The 5,707-nt window shown below is 39.5% G+C and overlaps 1 pseudogene; it reads right to left on the bottom strand.

Annotated features, from left to right (window-relative positions):
• Positions 1-2,048: 2,048 nt before the first annotated feature.
• LOC130869265 (adenosylhomocysteinase-like) lies at positions 2,049-5,390 on the bottom strand (annotated as a pseudogene).
• Positions 5,391-5,707: the final 317 nt, after the last annotated feature.

The following is a 5,707-nucleotide window of genomic DNA, read 5'->3' as shown; positions in this document are numbered from 1 at the left end:
ACCAGTCCAAGCATGGTGTTTCTGCAGCTGGAAACACACACACACACACACACACACGCGCATGCATTCACACACACACGTGCGCATATATCCACACACACTCATACACATGATCTGGATACAGAATACATTAGATGTTCACTAGGATAAAATATCATATAACCATTCTGTGTTACATAATATAATGTGCAATATATTTCTAATGACTAAGTCTTTATATAAACTATCATTTTAGACTAAATTGAAATTTTACCAATTTGTTTTCAACACTGAATCATAATAAATCACTTTAAATTCAAGATATCATATATGTTTACTCTTTAGATTTATAATTTTTTTATTATTTAGAAAGGCTGAACATCAAATCATGTAGTTCAAGTACACAGGCTAGACATACTTGACATGGCTGAGTTGCCAACCATTTTATATACAGACCATTTACCAGCAACCTGTTGACCTACAGAAACCAATGATGGTAAAGATTAATGTCCTTTGTCACCACATTCAGTTTCTAATTATTCTAATTACACCTAGTTTTCTTCTGTCCCTAAATTTCCTCTGTATGGCCTAATCCAGAAATCTTTGTCAAGTGTGGAGTTGGGTAAACAAGTTATACAATGTGGTTTTACAAGGCTAGACTTACATTTTGTTTTACATTAAGTGATCCAAAAAAATGCGTTCCAGGATACTCTTGCTGACCTACTTCTTCTTCTTCCCACTTGGGTTCTCAGAAAGAAAGTCATGTAAATGTGACCACCTTAGATAAAGAAGACATATTGGGAAAAACAGTGACCTGTTCCCCTTTATCCTTACACAAAGCTGTTGGCTTTGTTCAGTGAGCTCCATGGTACCCAGGACATAAATCTGAGAGCCCAATGCTTTCTGGGCCCTCAATAATGGTGCAACAACATGACCCATGTGTATTTGGTACCCAGCTGTCCTCAGTACTTTGCTCAATCTAATGGAGCCGAGGTGCTTGTTTGTCCCTGCTGCTTCTCTTTAAGTAATAAAATTTGATCTGCTTAATTTGTTATGTGGGGGCCCCGTCTTTGAGGAGCAGACAGAAGAACCTCTTCAAGCAGTTTTTGTTTCCATGTTTGTTTGTTTGTTTTCTTTCCATCTTTCTGATGCTTATAGCTCTGAAATATCCAAATGCCATATAAGAAAACACTAGAAAGTATGGTTTTTCATCTAGCTGAAAAATGACATTCCAGTAGCCGTCTCTTGTCTATTTTTTTTTCTGGCACCTCTCAATAGCTGTCACTTCTTCTTTCCTGGCCATCTCTTACTCTAACTGCTGTGAAATAGGGACCCAAAGTACCAACCTCAGTATTGTGAGGTTTAAGAGATGACCCAACAGTAAGTAAGCCAAACTCTCAAGAACCTTCACCTTCCAGTGGCTTTTGCCCTTTTGTGGGGCTCCTTCACAGGTCTCAGGCTGAGACACCAGTAGATCCATAAACCAAGAACATGGAGCTAAAGACCAAGTGAGGTCCTGGATGGTAAAGTGTATGGGCTTCTGATCATTGCTAGTAGTTTACAGTCAAGAGTCTATGTATCCTGTGGATGGCTTCTTCAAATCTCTGCCTTTACTGGGACTTCTCAGTTCCCTTTGCCACATGTGGAATAGTATGAGAATACAGCAGAGGCCAAAGGCTGAGTGACCTGTCCCAGGGGAACACAGGCAAGACAACTGCAAAGTTGGTCCCATTTGTTCTTCAGGAAGAGAAATAGGGTCTGGAGTAAGGATAGCAGCTGGAAGGAGAAGGGCAGTCCCGGCTCTCAGCAGTGTGCTGTGGGACATCTGTCTGTAGCCTGTCAATTATATTTTAAATAAACGCTGATTGGCCAGTAGCCAGGCAGGAAGTATAGGCGATACAACCAGGCAGGAAGTAGAGGCAGGGTGATGAGAACAGGAGATTTCTGGGAAGAGGACGGAGTTCTGCCCCTACCACAGAAGAAGCAAGATGTAACTGCCTTGCTGAAAAAGGTACTGAGCCATGTGGCTAACACAGATAGGAATAATGGACTAATATAAGTTGTAAGAGTTAATAAGAAGCTTGAGATACTAGTCCAATCAGTTTGGACTTAACGATTGTGGGAACCGGGCAGGACAGAAAACCCCGACAACAGCGGTGGTATTCATCAGGCTTGCAGGAGCCATTACTGGGCATGCCCAGTTACTGGGCCTTCTTTTCTGTCTCCTTGCTCAGCTTCACATTCATCTTGTTGAGGTGGACTTCTGCCACCATCTCATCCAGCTTTTCAGGCAGGAAGTGAACCCCAACAGGGATCTTGTCATGCCATCATCTGATTTGTGAAGGAGTGGCTCATCAGAAAGCTGGGGTATCCCATGGGACACCTGAGTTGACAACAACTGAGGTGTTCCATAGACCATCAGCCAGTAGGGAGATGCAGCACCTGTTCATCAGCCTGGCGCTTGATGCTTACCTACTTCATACTGTTCTTATTGAGCCCCTTCATGCCAATCTTTGCATCAAAACATCCAGTGTTACATACAATGGCACTGTCCTTCATTTGTTCAAAGTGCTAACCCAGGATCATATCAACATAGCCTGTAGTGAAGACAAATATGTTGCCCTCCTTATAAGTCCTATCCATGGTGGTCATCTCACAATCATCTAGTGCAGCCAGCAGAGCACTGATGGGGTCAAACTTTTTGATGATGACTCAGGCCCTGAAATCCTGCAAGGCCCATGCACACCCCTTGCTCACGTCCCTATAGTCTGGTGCCACTTCCACCTTGCCCACAATCATCACATTTGTGGCCCATTGAAAGCCACTTATGAGTGACTTTTGGTAGCCATGCAGGTTGTCAAGCTTGCTCTCTGTGACAGAATTATATACATTGATAACTGTTATCTTAAGTATCCCATTTGTTACCATCTTATAGAGGTTATAGGCTCTAGTCATAGCTGTCTAAGAATTGCCTCAGATGCTTGCCAGAAGCCATGGGTACTTGATGCAGATAATGTTGATAAGATCACCACCATTATCCAGAATCATGTGAAGGGGTCCATATTTGAAATGCAATATCTACTCAATGAACTACATGTACTCATCTGTTTCACTCTTCCAAGTACACAATGAAATGACAGCCTTGGCAATGGAAGGTGCTGCATGATCCATATTAGAGAAGAAGTCATAATTGGACCACTGTACCTTGGCACTCATGGCCACAGATTCGCAATGAGTATAGTAGTCGCCACAGGAACATGCACCCAGCCAGCAATGGATGAATCTTTCAGTGGCCTGGAGGTCAAGCACACCAAACCTGCATTTCATTTTTGACTAGTCCAGAGTCTTTTGGCCCCAGGTAGCCAGTCTGTTTGTCAGACATGATGTCTGTGCTGCCTCTAGGACTGATGAATTTAGCAAAAGGGGGCAGTTGGTGACAGGCAGGATCAGAGTGGCTATTCTAAATGTATGGAAGCTTATTGAGATGTAAAGACTCACTGTTTCTAAACACACTTTTCTCAGCATGTGGAGATGTAGACAACAGTCTTTAACTTCATAGACACCTAAAGCATAGTGGTGTGAAGAACAACCATGTCACATCTCTCTCTTCCTTACCTACCTCCACCAGAAATCTCATGTAGACTCAGAGATGACACATTGAGGGCATAATAAATACAAGTATATATATATGATGAGAGAAAAAAAATTACATATTCTAAAATTTAACTTTTATTTGTTGAAGAAATGCTTAATGTTTTACTATTCTATACACACATTTTTCTGTGAAGCTGCTCTTCTGAATACTCTTCTTTGGTGTGTGTTTGTTTGTGAGAGAAAGTGAAAAAGAGACAGATATTTTGTCTGTACATGGGCATATGCATAGGTGTGTGGGTGCATGCATACATGCATGCATGTGTGTGAAAGCTAGAGGTGGGTGCCCAGGGTCTCCCTCAATGGATGTCCAGTTTACTTTTTGAGATGCAGTATATCACAGAGCCTGGAACTCACCACTTGCCAGCAAGCTCAAGGGATCCCCTTTTGCCTCCCTGGCACAATCCAGCTTTTATATTTGTGATTTTTAAATTCTTTATTTATTTATTGTAAATTTTGATTTTAGTACTTATCAGAAACAAAAGTATGGAGAAAAAAATCTTGTTTTCAAATACAGCATTTATACGAGTAAACATTGTGAGGTATTTCAAATCTCGCCAAACTTAATTATCCTAAAGAGAAGGAAACACCAAGTGGAATAATAAAGAATTTAGTTGAAATCTATTATCTCTTCGGGACATGGAGGATCTGATTAGGACCCAGTCAGATCACCAAAGGCTGTGTACCATACTTCACCATTTTTCCAATCATATACACATATATCTGTGTATATATATGTGTGTGTGTGTGTGTGTGTGTGTGTGTGTGTGTACAGTCTCACTCTGCTAAGAAAGTTAATCTAGAGGAACAATTGCTTTGTTAAGTGAAGCTTTTCAATGCTTTCGACAAGTATATTTGCTGTATTGGCATAAATTTACTAACAATTTACTGAAAACAATTGTCAAAATAATACTGGTACATACTGAAGGCTCAAGAAACTCTAGGAAGTGGCTGAAGTAATGCTTTCAAAGTTGTAGTATGTAAGGAAACCACTGATGTTTTTGTTGCAAAATGTCAGCTTTTGAGTTACTATATCTAGGCTGCTCCCTCAGTTCTGTGTGCCTGTCAGGTCCCAATAGAATGAATACAGAAGAGTAACAAAGATTCAAACCTTTTACAGTATTTCAGATGTAAAATGTGGTAAAAGAGAAACAGGACCAATGAGATTAAATTTTCAGCATGTGTGCATATTTAACATGTAATTCTAAAGCAGCATTTCTCAACTTGTGGGTTGTGACCCCATTTGGGGGGGCACATATCAGATATCCTAAATATTAGATATTTGTATTATAATTCATAACAGTAACAAAATTACAGTCATGAAGTAGTAAAACAATAATTTTATGGTGGGGGGGTCACTGCAATGTGAGGAACTGTATTAAAGGGTCTCAGTATTAGGAAAGTTGAGAATAGTGCTCTAGAGAGATGCAGTTCATATTTTTATATAAGCATGTATCAGTTTCTTGACTAATACTTTTAATGTCAAAAAACATTGCTTTTTGTAGAAAAGAAAATGCAAGCTGATGCTTAAATAATGTTTACATTTTTATCTTTTTACATTGTTAATGTTATTATGTAGTTTTGTTTCTTTGAAACAGGGTCTCAACCTGTAGTTCAAGGTTCTCTTAAGTCACTATGCAGCAGAGGCTAGTCTCCAACTAGTAGTAATCCTCCTGTCTCAGCCCCCAAATTGTTGAAATTATAAGTGTCAGCTACCACACCAGGCTTCAATACAGATATTTTAATATTCTTTACCTCATATTCAGTTTATGTTTTCTTTAAAATGTGTCCAATTATTTCCATAATTAATCCCTAGTAAAGAATTAATAAGAATTGGATTGATTGCTTTTCCTTTAAGGGACAGATATTCAATTAGAAAATGTAACGAGTTCTGAATGTAACAATTTATCATTAGACCTGCTTTGAAGATATTAATGGTGTTTCTTGTCCAGTTTCATTTGATAGGGTATGGATAATTCTATTTAATCCAAACGTCTGCCTTTTGTCATCGGCTGAGGCAAATTGAGTTTCACTTTTACCTTATTTATTCTGTCAGAGTTTACAGTTGCTCTCTGAC

The sequence above is a fragment of the Chionomys nivalis genome, chromosome 2 (assembly GCF_950005125.1).
Source record: "Chionomys nivalis chromosome 2, mChiNiv1.1, whole genome shotgun sequence".
Classification (NCBI taxonomy): domain Eukaryota; kingdom Metazoa; phylum Chordata; class Mammalia; order Rodentia; family Cricetidae; genus Chionomys; species Chionomys nivalis.
The sequence above is the reverse complement of the archived record's forward strand: the minus strand, read 5'-3'. Positions and strand labels throughout refer to the sequence as shown.